We start from the raw sequence: 15,107 nt of genomic DNA, 5'->3' as shown, positions 1-15,107 counted from the left end.
CTAAGAGCAATAAAAATAATTGATTGATTGATTAAGTTAAACCCTAGAGACATGGTATCTAGAGGAACATTAGCAAAACATGCGTTATTGTATCATATAGGCATGCTGTCTAAATGTGCACAATAGTAGACCTGGAAACAAGTATAGCAAATACTCAAAACATGCTTTAGACAATTGAGTGAAGTGTGTGCAATTTCCTATAAGCATGCTTTCAATGAGTGTGAAGAAATAGAGCATGTCAAACAAAATAGAAAACAAAGAATGTAGACCCTATAGGCATGTTTTCTACCCTTTTATGTAAAATAGAATATACTTGTTCCCCCCGATTTTATTAAGACCCCAATTGTTTATTTTAAAAATTATTACAGGCCGAGATAATGAGTACAAGTACAAATATTATATAAAGGAACAACTGCAGACTTGGGAACAAGCCCAAGAAGAGAAACCCAGCATTGCCCGGGCCTTCGACAAGCTTCCTTTATTACGAATAGCAGGCCCAGATCCAAACGCATTTGAAACAGGAGAGTGTGTCCCTTTGCACAGCCCAGGGCCACACATGAAACTTATACCAAGCCCAACAATTACAGATTGACAACTTAACCACATAAGTTAATGGAGCACACATGAAATCAATTAAACAACCCTGAAGCAATGCCTCATAGCAACAAGATTATATGACAGCTAGTAGAATTCACATGACATTTCAGAAGCAAAAGTGACAGGATTGATTTAGCCGAGAACATGAGAACTAGGAGAATCGGCATGGCTTATTTTCAACAGGGCAAATTTTACATAGAAAACAACATAAGTTTATGAGTGAGCAATTATTCAACAAAGGGAAAGGGTGTAGCGTGCTGAACACAGTCACACACTAGGAAGACCTAAGAGGCATGTCTATTTAATTAACAGAGTGAACATATACAATGCCAAGTTTCAGAAATCAAGCTTAAGGCATGATTTAGAACTAGTCAAAGGGATTTTGGACTTAGGAACTTTAATCGTAGAAGACAGATAGAGTTGTAGTTAAGAGAATAGCCAATTCACATGCAAGTTTCTATCATGAGAACCTAAACAATATAACAAACAGACTGGTGGGTGTCGTCTTACAACAGTCGATAAACAACTGAATATACTGGGTGTAACACAAAGACTCAAAATCCAATAACTCAGGGTAAACATAACAATATAAGGTCAATAAGACAGGCAGATTTCAAGACTTATACCAATTGATCATGTGTAACAGAAGAAGCTAAATTCATTGAGATTCAATTAGAAGTTTAGGCAATACTAGAGGGTACAGGATTAACAAGTCGAGGAATACAATCGTCAAAGTTACAAATAGAAGAGAAACATGTTTGTCTAGATATTAAAACAGTGTTGCAATATGGGATGATCAGGGATCAATTTACTGGGTAACAGTAGATTACACATAAAGGGTTCAACAAAAAGGGACTCATTAAAGCAAATTCCGGGACGGTATTAATTCCATAGGAGTTTCATTGCAAGTGTTCGAAGTAAGACATGAGAAAAGGGTTCAATATTAGACAATCAATGTAGGAATTTAAGCATACATAAACATGATATCCTCAAACAAACATAGCAGCCTAGAAATTTCCCCAAATTGACTATCCTAAATGACCATAAGCAAACTCATACAAGTTCTGATGAAGCGTTGTGGAAGCAATTCAAAGTGAGGTTGACACAGTATCATATTGGCTCAGAAAGGTCCACATAAAACAGATGTTTAGAAGCATGAACACAAACAGAGAAGAAACATAATTGTGAGGGATTGAACACTTACAAATTTGCTGATTTAATAACAAATAGAGGAGAATCAATAGCAAAGTAAGAACAAAAGCAAGAACTCTAAACCCTAGTGCGTCAGAGTTCCCAGAAGCTTAGAATGCGCCCCGAGCAGTGCTCGCACTAGAGGGGTAGAGAGGATTCCGATGGCCTTGGCTTTCAGCCGGCCAAGAGCTCAAGTTTTAGAATAATATAGAACAAGTGAGAGTGAGAGAATAACAGTGACTAATGTCTCCCTTAGGAGATTTGGGGAAGGGTTTATATAGTGTTGAATCAGGCGAGTAGACAAGAAAAGAAATCAAGCAAACATAAACAAGAAAAATAAAATATCACATGCAATCAGTAGAGTAATCGGAAAGAAAAAAAATCAAACTCCAAACCCTAGTTAGGGTTCGATGCTTAAAAATCAGCCAACTAGTATGAAGAATCAAGTCTTTTCTTCATGTATATGGACGAAATATTATCCAAATCTCCAATATTGAGGTCGATTCCAGTCCGATATGGAGATGGTACTTGCCAAAATTGGGCAAGTACCTAAGTAATATCATAAATGTGTGACCAGTGGCGGAGAAACATAGATATGATAAGCAAAAAATGGTGGAATCCCATTATCAACGGGATAAGGAAAGGGATTCAAGGGAGAGGCGACTAGGGTTCTTCAGAAGAGCGAAGAGGAGAGTAAGGGTGTTTGGGGGTGGCATCTCAAAGAGAAATGGGTAGGGTTACCGGGGTTTGGGATAATTAAAGGGGTAGGGTGATCGTGGGCCGTTGATCTTGAGAGATCAACGGCCAGGATAAAAAGAAAAGCGAGGCGAGTCGTTTAAAATGGGTTCCGACCAGGTTGGTCACAATGGTCATTTGGTTTGGGCTGGGGCTATTGGGCTAATGGTTTGGGCCAGATTTTGGTCCGAATTTAGCCTTATGTTGGGGCTATAAATTAAATATACGAAATTTATTAAAATTATTTTAAAAAACAATTAATAAATAATAAAAATATTACCTATACAATAAAGTGATTGAAAATAATAGCCTGACATTATAAAAATATAAAAAATGCTATTTTAGCATGAATAATATAATAAACGCCATTATATATAGAATATAGGCTATTATCGCGAAATTGTGTAAATAGCTCAAAAAATACAAATGTAGCTATGTAAAAATGAAGTAAAAAATATTATAAAACATGTATGTGGATGTAAATAATAGATTTGGATAATTAAGTCATCACAATGTAATTTGAAAAGGTAATTAACAAATATTTGAACAGTTTAAATGCAAGAAAATCAATTTCAAAGCCTTAAACATTATGATATTTTGAAAGTATATATAATATTTATAATAATATGAGGAAAAAATTTGGTATCATCGGATTTTTATATCAATAAACTTCTACCTTATTATGGCATTATTTTATTTGTATAGTACAAACTAGAGAATACAGTGGGTAGTTTTTCACATATATATTACCCCGCTACAAATTGTAGAGAAGATATTAAATCCTTCCTTTATTTATAGTATCAATATAACCAACCGCTTTCGCGAATACTTTAGAAATTCCATAAGTTTTTTTTGAGACTTACTACAACACTGTCTCATTGATAAATGATATTCAATTTTATTTCTCCAAAATAGTATAATTGGCTCTTCCAAAGCTCTCAATTAATTTTATACTACTACATATTCATCAACATCCATATGGTGAAAGTTATATCATTATGGTCATGGTCAAAATTATTATAGGTAAGATATGTTACTTCCATTACTTTTGCACTATAATAATCATATTGCCATAATATTTTGGCATAATCATAATAGGTACGTGATCAACGAACTTTTATGGCATAATAATAAAATTATTTTCTTATTTTATCTCAAACATCTTTCTAGAGGTTAATGTGGTATATCCACTACCACTAGCACTTTCACATTCTTCCAATAATGAATATGTATTCATAAATCACATTTGTCACATTCACATCATGAATGGACCATAGTCATCTATATGTACTTTACAAAATTTTATGTCAAATCGATAACAAACATTAATTTTACATAGTGCAGGATTATTTTGAGATTTCTTTTTTTTTTTCAATACCACAATGATGACGATTATAATTTCGTCTATTTCCACGTCCACATCCATTGATACCTTCACGGTAATAATTTTGTCTTCTTTCAAACTTATCACATACTGCTACCACATTCTCTTAAGAGAAAGAGAATGAAGCAAATTCAATGGGATGTGTTTCTACTTCTTGTGACCACAATCATACATGAATTTGATCATGGCAAGGCATAGAAATTTTACCACTTCGGGTGATTATAATTTCTTACAAACTCGATTAGAGTTATAATCAAAATTCATTGCCTTTGCTTGTATTTAAAATCAAATTATAGAATGTCAAAAAATTATTATAGACAAATAAGGTAAAATACTTACATTAAATCCAGAATTTATTTCTGAGGGAAGTTCATGGAACAACTGACAATCATTATGCTCAATATTATGTATAAGTTGAGAACCATTCACGTATCCTAAATCCCCTACTCAATTGGTTGGAGTCTCGTGTTGATATAGTGTTATAATAGAATAAGAGAATAAGAGTATTGCAGAGAAAAGTAGAAAGAAAATTCTTATTGATTTGAGATGATTTACAATGGAACAGAACCACTCTATTTATAGGGAAAAAGTGACTTAGCCACAAAGTAACAAACCCTAGAATCTCTATAAAATATAGACATTTACCTTAAATATAATTCTTTATAACACATACCAATTTGATGGTAAATAATTCCTTCACCTCTTGAAGGATTACTTCGAGAACCCTTATTGCTCTCCTTTTATAGTTACCGTAGTGATGACAATTATTATTTCATCCCTTGCCATGTCCTCGTACATTCATAATGTCATGAAAAATTATTTTGTCTTCTTTCAGACTTATCATATACTGTTACCACGTTCGCTTCACTAAATGGAGCATATAAAGTTGTCACGATCCAAAATCCACTAAAGGTCGTGATAGCGCCTAACACCGCCATCAGGCAAACTAATGGTGATTGATCAATTTAATTACTCATTTTAGTATTTTGAAATTGTAAGTTTCCTTCATTAAATAGTATGAAAAAAAATTTACAGAGTAAATGATGATATTTACACAACTACAATAACGAACAACCCGTAGGAACCCCCAAAATCCGGTCTCACAGGTACATGAACATTTTCTAAGGAGTACAATAATAATACAACATCTGTCCAGAATGTAAATAAAACAGGATAAAATAAATAGTATGATGGAGACTCGGTGGATTGCGATGCATAGCCTGAGTTGCAGCTCACATAAAGTCTCCTCAACAGATGCGCCTACGCGCCAAGGTGATCACCAAATGAACCTGTCAGATCTTGCATATTTAGTGAAGAAGTGCAGCATGAGTACGTAAATCAACGCATACCCGGTAAGTATCTAGCCTAACTCCAGGGATGTAGTGACGAGGGGTCAACATCGACACTTACTAGAGGTCCAATAAAATAATGTGATAATTCATAACAAATATGAAGTGCACCACAATAGTGGAGTAAATGTGTAAATTTCATAATTTTCCAATTATTTCTTTTAAAGTATAAATTTCTCGATCTTTTATCCTACCTTAATAGATCAGAAAATGTCAAGTGTCAATATCAAATAAATAAGGAATACCATAAAATGTCGGGCATCGGTAGAAGGTTTATCTCGTGAATATTCGAACTACTAGCGATATAACGCACGATTCTGCCTAGGTCATTCGGCCCAATCCAGAATAATGTGTACACTGCCGAGGGTCAAGCGACACGAACCATAGATGCATCTATTATACTGCCGAAGCATTCGGCCTGTTCCACAAGAAAGGAAGGAAGTTACCGAATTCAAGACACGTGTTTACAATGTAGTACATGCATCACAAAACAAATATAATCTTTACCGTTTCTCAAAATAGCTCGTCCACAACTCAAAGTGTTAAGGCTCGGCCTATTATACATATATTTATCGCTAAACCAAATTCAGTTATAACTTTAATTAATTAAGCCAGTAGAACGAGTTCAAATAATTCAATTATTACATGATAAAGTCCTAAGTCTACCCAGACATAAACATGCTTTAGCTACATACGGACTCTCATAACCCCATGCGTACGTAGCACCCACAACTAGTTGCACATAACATGAAATATCACCTAGGGGTAGTTTACCCCTCACATAGTTAGACAAGAGACTTACCTCTCTCCGAAGTTCCATAACCGGCTCCAACGCCACTCAAACACTACGAACTCAAATATAATGATTCCCAATCTTCGCTCTAAAGCCAACAAAGTCAACCCTCGAGCCCACGCACCCGGATTCCAAAATGTTCCAAAGATAAACCTTACCTATAGCACTACGAACTCAAATATATAATCTATTCCTAATTCAATATCCAATTTCGTGGTCAAATTCCAAAAATATCAAATTCTAGGTTTTCTACCAAAATCCCGAATTCCTACTAATTTCTATGTTTAAATCCTTATAAAATCCATGTATTTAATTTACTAATAGGTGGGAATAACTTACCTTGCCATAGATGATAAAAACCTCCACTTGAAGCTCTCCAAAAATCACCCAACCCAAGAGAGAATGCAAGAAAAATGGACAAATCTCGTTCTTAAAACAACACTTCCCAGCGACCTCTCGCACCTGCGGTCTCTTAGCCTCTTCTGCGGAAGCCACCTCGCAGATGCAACTTTCCCCAAGGTGCCAGCTTCCCACTTCTGCGGCCCCTCAATCTCAAATGCGCATCCGCTTCTACGGAAATCACCCACATATGCGGTCTCCCTAGATAGAGCAGCCTTCCGCACCTGCGTGCCCACGACCGCACCCGCGGCTCCGCAGGTGTGCCATAACACCCGCACCTGCGATCTTCCATCCCCAGACCACTTCCGCTTCTACGCTCCTTCCCCCGCATGTGCGGTAAACTCCTCTCACCTGTATCTCCAGCCAACCTTAAGCCCAACCACTTCTACAACACCAGGGGCGCTACTGCGGTCTTGCACCTGCGGCCCTTTCCACGCAACCGGTTGGATAGTGACAACGACCCCAATTTCCCTACGTAAGATGTCGTGACGGTACCTAGTCTCCAAGACTAGGTAAGCCTAACATTTATGCAGAGATAAGAAAAATAATAATTGAAAAACTAAAAATCAAACAACTAGTATAAAGAAAATCTCCACAGCTCAGTATATATATAATTTCGAAAAACACGGTGAAATACAAGTCACAAGCTCTATGAAGTGATACAGAATATCTTTATACAATAGTGTCTAAATAAGGACAAGAAAAGAAAATAATCCAGGTGGAGGGGGACTGTGAGGCCTATGGACACTGGCAGGTCTACCTTGAAGTCTCCACGCATGGGCTCTACTCACTGACGCCCGGACTGGTAGGAAGTACCTCGATCTGAACAAAAAGATGTGCAGAAGCATAGTATGAGTACACCACAACGGTACCCAGTATGTGCCAAGCCTAACCTCGGTAGTGTAGTGACGAGGTCAGGTCAAGGCCCTACTAGAATAAATAAAAGACTGAACAAGTGTAAGACAGTGTAATAATTACAGTAATGAAATTGAAACAACAAATAGCATATCAAGGCCAGCTACCCGAAACTAAAGCAATTAGTACAACACGGAGAAAACAATGAAAACTATGCTAAGGAAAAACAACAACTAAAGACAAGTGCAAAAATGGAAAAATGCCAACAAGAGTCACTACCGAGGTACCACCTCATAGAATCAAATCACAATAATAAATCACAATTTTTACTTATATCACCGCGGGAGCCTTTACATTTAGTTTTGAAAATTATTTTCCCGAAATAGCATCCCGCGTTTTAGCCCACCTTATCACACCGCATGACTTCTAGTAGTTCCCCTACTATCCATGCGTATGAAGCCCACCTTATCTCACCGCATCTATTTTAACCCCAAAACCTTATATCACCGCATGCGTATCAATATCACAACGTATAACAAATCGCACCTCAAGTACCAATATCACAACTTGCCAGAGAAACCAAACAATAACGGAATTTTCACAGTAAAGAGTCCGTGGCTCAACCACAAGGTACACAAGAGTCTCAACAATAACAACCGGAATGAACAACTCAACAGAATGATATTTCAAAACTTAACACTTTGCTTCAATGTGAATCACGGCCTTTATATCTCAGTACCAATTTCAACAACAAGATATTCCACAACTTAACAACTTCAAGTAAAGAGTTTAACAATTAAGTAATGAATACGGAATACAGGAGACAAGAACTTCAACTAAACATATAGGGAAATTAGCATGTAAGAGAATAAGACAAGTAGACATGTGAAAATAGACTAAGAATGATGAATATAACATGTTATGATAACCCAATTAAGGCATGAAAGGAATCTACATAGCTAAAACCGGTAATTTTCACATTTAGCCCGTGTACACACTTGTCACCTTGCGTACACGGTTTTCACATATCACAATCAATCACAAATGTTAAGGGGAAATTTTCTCCACACAAGGTTATGCAAGTCACTTACCTCAAATTACACTAAATCAATCCACTAGAAGGCCTTTCCATCGATTATACAACTCAAAGCGGCTCGAATCTAGCCAAAACAATATAAATATAAACTATAGGAAACTAATTCGAATAATAAAATTATGATCTTTGCAAAGAATTAAAACGTCAACTAAAAAGTCAACCCAGACTCGCATCTCGGAACCTGACCAAAATTACAAAATCCGAACACTCATTCGATAACGAGTCCAACTACATAAGAATTACTCAAATCGGACCTCAAATCGCCTTTCAAATCCTCATATTTTAGTCTAATAAGTTTCTACCATTTTTCCTCAATTTTCCAACTCAAACCACTAATTAAATGATGAAATTATCAATGGATTCATGTAAATTAACAAAAACCGAGTTAGGAATTCTTAACCAAATAATCTCTCTGAAAATCTCCCGAAATTTCACCTCAAACCGAGCTCTCTAAGTCCAAATTATGATATAAGAAATAAAACCCTCGTTTTGAAATTTAAGTTCTGCTGCCAGTGATTTCTTTTTCACGAACGCGGAAAATGCCTCGCATTCGCGAAGCACAAAAATGCTGCTGCCCAAATTTCTTCTTACGCGAAAGCGAGAATACACTCGTGAATGCGATGGCCAAAGGTCCCAAGCTTCGCGATCGCGATGCCACACTCGGGAACGCTTAGAACAACCGCGTGAGGTCTCCCCAGCATGCTTTTCCTCTCCGCAAACGCGGCTCCCTGTCCGCGATCGCAGTGCACAAAATCCTGACCCTTCGCAAACGCGAAGGGTAAATCTCCAGTAATCCATGAAGACTCTTCATGAATGCGGGAACACCTTTACAAATGCGGAAAAGGAAACCAGACTTGAGAGAAACCATAACATCAAAAATCCTCAATGTTCCGAAATGCGCCGAAAATGGTCTGAATTACACCCGAGGCCCCCATGACAACCAAACATACCAACAAGTCCTAAAACATCATACGAACTGGCTCGTAGCATCAAATCACATTAAATAATACTAGAATCACAAATCGCGCATCGATTCAAGCCTAAGGAACTCATGAACTTCCGAATTCCAAAACAAATGCTGATTCATACCAAAACAACTCCGATTGACTTCAAATTTTGTAAACATGTCATAAATGAAATTACGGACCTATTCCAACTCCCAGAATTGGATTCTGACCCCGATATCAATAAAGTCAACTCCCGATCAAACTTTCCAACCTTCCAAACCTTCAACTCTCCAACTTTTGCCAATTCATGCCGAAACGATCTACATACCTCCAAATCAACATCCGGACACGATTCTAAGTCCAAAATAACCATACAGAGCTATTGCAACCGTCAAAACTTCATTCCAGAGTCGTCTTCACAAAAGTCAAACTACGGTCAACTCTAATAACTTAGGACTCCTACTTAGGGACTATGTGCCCATTTCACTCCGAAACTCACCCAGCCAAAACTAATTACCCCGGCATGTCACATAATCAAAATGTAGCATAGAGGAGGCAATAAATAGGGGATCGGGCTAAAACACTCAAAACGACCGGTCGGGTCGTTACATCCTCCCCCTCTTAAAATAAACGTTCGTCCTCGAACGAGTATCGAAACATACCTGAAGTTGTGAAACGATGAGGATAATGGCTACGCATATCAAGCTCGGTCTCCTAAGTCACCTCCTCGACTGGCTGACCCCTCTAGTGAATCTTTACTGAAGCAGTGTTTTTCGACCTCATCTTTCGAACCTGCCTGTCCAAAATAGCCACCGGCTCCTCAACATAAGACAAATCCTTGTCCAACTGGACTGAGCTTAAATCCAACACATGAGACGGATCACCGTGACACTTTCAGTGCATAGAAACATAGAACACTGGATGAATCACAGCTAGACTAGGTGGCATTGCAAGCTTGTAAGCCACCTCTTCAATCCTCTCAAGAATCTCGAAACGTCCGATATACCTAGGGCTCAACTTGCCCTTCTTCTCAAACCTCCTAACACCCTTCATGGGCGAAACATGAAGAAAGACCCGCTCCCCAACCCTGAATCCAACGTCGCGAACCTTCTAATCCGCATAACTCTTTTGTCTAGATTGGGTTGTACGAAGCCGATCTTGAATCAATTTAATCTTTTCCAAAGAATCCTGAACCAAGTCTGTACCCAATAGATTAGCCTCACCCGGCTCGAACCAACCCACCAGACACCGACACTGCCTCCCATACAAAGCCTCATGCGGAGCCATCTGAAAGCTCAACTAGTAGTTGTTGTGGTACGCAAACTCCGGTAGCAGCAAGAACTGATCCTATGAACCCCAAAACTCCATCACACATGCACAAAGCATATCCTCCAGTATCTGAATAGTACACTCGGATTGTCCGTTCGTCCGTCTGAGGGTGAAATGTTGTACTCAACTCAACCCGCATGCCTAACTCATGTTATACGGCCATCCAGAACCGCGTTGTAAACTGCGTACCCCGGTCAAAGATGATGGATACCGGTATGCCAAGAAGCCTGATGATATCGCGAATATAAACCTGAGCCAGTTGCTCTGAAGAATAAGTAGTCACCACTGGAGCCCAACAGCAAAAGCCATAGTAACCCGCTCCCATTTACACTCTGGAATATATAGCCTCTGAAGAAATCCACATGGCCGTTGATACTCATACTTCACTTGTTGATAATTTAGGCACCGAGCTACATACTCCATTATGTCCTTCTTCATTATTATCCACCAATAGTGCTACCTTATGTCCTGGTACATCTTGGAGGCACCCGGATGAATGGAGTACCACGAACTGTGGGATTCATGAAGAATCAATTCCCACAAACCATCTATATTGGGCACACATAGCCTGCCCTACATCCGTGATACACCGTCATCCTCAATTGTGACATCCTTGGCATCGCCGTGCTGAACCGTTTCCTTGAGGACAAACAAATGGGGTTCGTCAAACTGACACTCTCTGATACGATCATAAAGAGAAGACAGAGAAACCACACAATCCAAAACTCGACCCAGCTTCGAACCATCCAATCTAATAGACTGGTTGGCCGAGGCCTCAACATCCAATGCTAATGGCCTCTCCACCGCCGATAGACATGCTAAACTGTCCAAGCTCTCCAACTTGCGACTCAAGGTATCGGCCACCATATTGGGCTTCCCGGGAAGATATAGAATGGTGATATCATAGTCCTTAAGCAACTCTAACCACCTCCGTTGTCGCAAGTTAAGATCATTCTATTTGAACAGATGCTGTAGACTCCGGTGGTCGGTATAGACCTCACAAGGGACACCGTACCTATAGTGCCACCAAAGCTTCAAGACATGAACAATAGCTGCTAACTTAAGGTCGTGGACATGATAGTTCTACTCGTGCACCTTCAGTTGTCTAGACATGTAGGCAATTACCCTATCATCTTTCATCAACACCGCGCCGAGACCAATAAGCGACGCATCACAATACACAGTATAAGACCCTGAACCCATAGGCAACACCAATACTGGGGATGTAATCAAAGCAGTCTTGAGCTTTCGAAAGCTCTCCTCACACTCCCCGGTCCACCTGAACGGAGCACCCTTCTGGGTCAATATGGTCATATGTACACTAATAGATGAGAAACTCTCTATAAATCAATGGTAATATCCTTCCAAACCAAGAAAACTCCGGATCTCAGTGGCTGAAGACGGTCCAGGCCACCTCTGCACTGCTTCAATCTTCTTTGGATCCACCTTAATCCCTTCACTCGACACTACATGACCCAAACTGCCACTGAATCAAGCCAGAATTCACACTTTAAAAATTTTGCATACAACTTATTTTCTCTCAAGGTCTGAAGCACAGTCTTAAGGTGCTGCTCATGATCCTCCTAGCTCCGGGAGTACACCAAGATGTCGTCAACAAACACAATGATGAATGAGTCAAGATAGGGCTGGAATACACTATTCTTCAAGTGCATGAATGTTGCTGGGGCATTGATTAGCCCAAATGACATCGCAAGTAACTCGTAATGACCATACGAGTCCTGAAGGTAGTCTTTAGGATATCTGGCTCCCGAATCTTCAACTGATGATAGCCTGAACGCAAGTCAATCTTGGAGAACACTCTGGCATCCTTCAGTTGATCAAATAGGTCATCAATGCATGGCAATGGATACCTACTCTTCACTGTAACCTTCTTCAACTGGCGGTAATCAATACACATGCGCATAGAACCGTCCTTCTTCTTTACAAACAAGACCGTAGCACCCCAAGGTGATTTACTGGGCTGAATGAATCCCTTATCAAGCAACTACTGCAACTGCTCCTTTAACTCCTTCAACTCTACTGGGACCATACGATATGGTGGAATAGAAATGGGCTAAGTTCCCGGTAACAAATCAATACCAAAATCGATATCCATGTCGGGCAGCATGCTCAAAAGATCCACCAGAAATACATCTGGATAATCCCTCACTATCGGAACTGACTCAACAGTAGGAGTATCAACACTGACATCCCTCACATATGCTAGATTTGCCTCACATCCCTTTCCAACCATCTACTGTGCCTTATGGAGAGACACCACCCTGCTAGGAACATAATCTAAAGTACCTCTCCACTTTATCCACGACAAACCTGGCATAGCTAATGTCACCGTCTTGGCGTGACAATCAAGGATAGGATCATAGTGCGTGCCCAAAATAACATGAAAATAACATAGATCGGCTTTGATATCAAAACCACCAAGAACAACTAAACACGACCGATATACATGGTCAACAATAATGGAATCTCCCACAGCCGTGGACACATAGACAAGGGAACTAAAAGAATCATGGGTTATACCCAAATACAGAGCAAAATATGATGATACATAGGAATAAGTGGAGCCTAGATCAAATAAGACTAATGCCTCTCTATGACAAACCGGGACAATACATGTGATAACTGACCTCCACCGCTGGCTGGCTGTGTATGTAGAGTGGCAACTGGTGCGGTAACCACATCTTGATAAGCCGAAGGGCCCTGTGGAATATGTGGGGCCTGAGTAGTTTGTGCAGGTGCACCCCTCCTGAGTCTAGGGTAGTCCATCACCATATGACGAGTGTCACCATACTCAAAACATGCTCTCGGAGGACGTGGCTACTGGAACTGGCTCGAGCCTAATTGGCTGAACTGACCGCTGAAAGCACCCTATGCAGGAGTTGTACTAGACAGTGGTGGTGCATAATGGGGAACCTGAGGCATGGGAGTGGATGGAATATCGCCGGAAGCTGGAAGAACTGAATGAACAGGGCAGCTCCCATATCCCCTACCATGACGGGCTGCAACTGGGGTACGGGCACCACTATATGTGCCAGAATCTCGAGGCCTCTTGGCCTTCCTCTCCTCTCTCTCCCGGGCCTACATATTCTCCAATCTCATAGCAATCTCCACTATTTGTTTGTATGGGATGTCGATATCCAACTCTCGAGCTAAGCTGAATCTGATACCAGGGTTAAGCCCCTTGATAAATCGACAAACTCGCTCTCTAAAAGTAGCAACCAAGGCTGGTGCATACCTGGACAAATCGTTGAAGCGGACTACATACTCCGACTTGGTCATAGAACCCTGGCGCAACTGATCAAACATTGCACGTCATACATCCCTAAGACTCTGGAGAACAAACTACCTTATAAACATCTCTGAGAACTTAGCCCAGGTGAGTGAAGCTGCCTCAGCCGGACTACCCAACTCATACACTCGCCACCACTGATAAGCAGCTCCCTTAAGATGGAATGTAGTGAAAGCAACCCCACTCGACTCCACAATACCCATAGTACGAAAGATATAGTGGCACTCCTCAAGAAAACCTAGGCATCCTCTGAAGCCAACCCGCTAAAAGCAGGAGGGTGGTATATCTTGTACCTCTCGAGCGTGAGCTACTCCCCCTCAGAAGTTGTTGCCCTTACCTCGAGCTGAACTGGCATAACCGGTTGCACTGGTATGACCTCTGGGACTTGGTCAACTTGGACCTGCTACTCTGGGGTGCGGGCGGCGGGAGTCTGTGCGCCTCCCTCTATATCCGATGTGGCAGGAGCAAGTGGAATCAACCCTGCTTGAGCTAAAGTGCCGAGCATGCTCAAAAACTGAGCGAGAGTCTCCTGAAGTGCATGGGTAGTAACAGGCATCTCAGGTGCCTGCTCTCCAACTGGAGATACTGGTGGCTCCTCTGTAGCAGCTCGGGCAGGCGCTCTGGCTGCACCACGTGCCCGTCCTCGGCCTCTGCCCCGACCCCGGCCTCTCGCAACTCTAGTAGGGGGTGCGAGTGTTTGATCATAAGATCCAGTTATGCATGTCCTCACCATCTGTAAGAGAATAGAAAGACAGAGATTTAGAATTTGGAAGTCAACAAATTCGCACAATAAGGAATCAAAGAAGTGTAACTTTTCCTAACAATTCCATAGCCTCCCGAAGATAAGTAAAGACGACTTCGTACCGATCTGTGAGACTCTACTAAACTTACTTGTGAATCATAACACCTATGAACCTCGAGTTATTTGACATTATTTGATGTTCTTGAGTTACTTTTGGCTAGTTTTGAGTCGTTCAGAGATCGGTACGCACGTGATGGCGTTTATAGAGTATTGTTGGCTTGCTTGGTATTGGATTTGGCTTATTCAAGGTAAGTAACACTTCTAAACTTAGTATTGAGGTTATGAACCCCTGAATACACGTGCTATGTGTTCGGTGTTGA

Source organism: Nicotiana tomentosiformis, chromosome 3 (genome assembly GCF_000390325.3).
Source record: "Nicotiana tomentosiformis chromosome 3, ASM39032v3, whole genome shotgun sequence".
NCBI lineage: Eukaryota > Viridiplantae > Streptophyta > Magnoliopsida > Solanales > Solanaceae > Nicotiana > Nicotiana tomentosiformis.
This window is presented reverse-complemented; position numbering follows the sequence as displayed.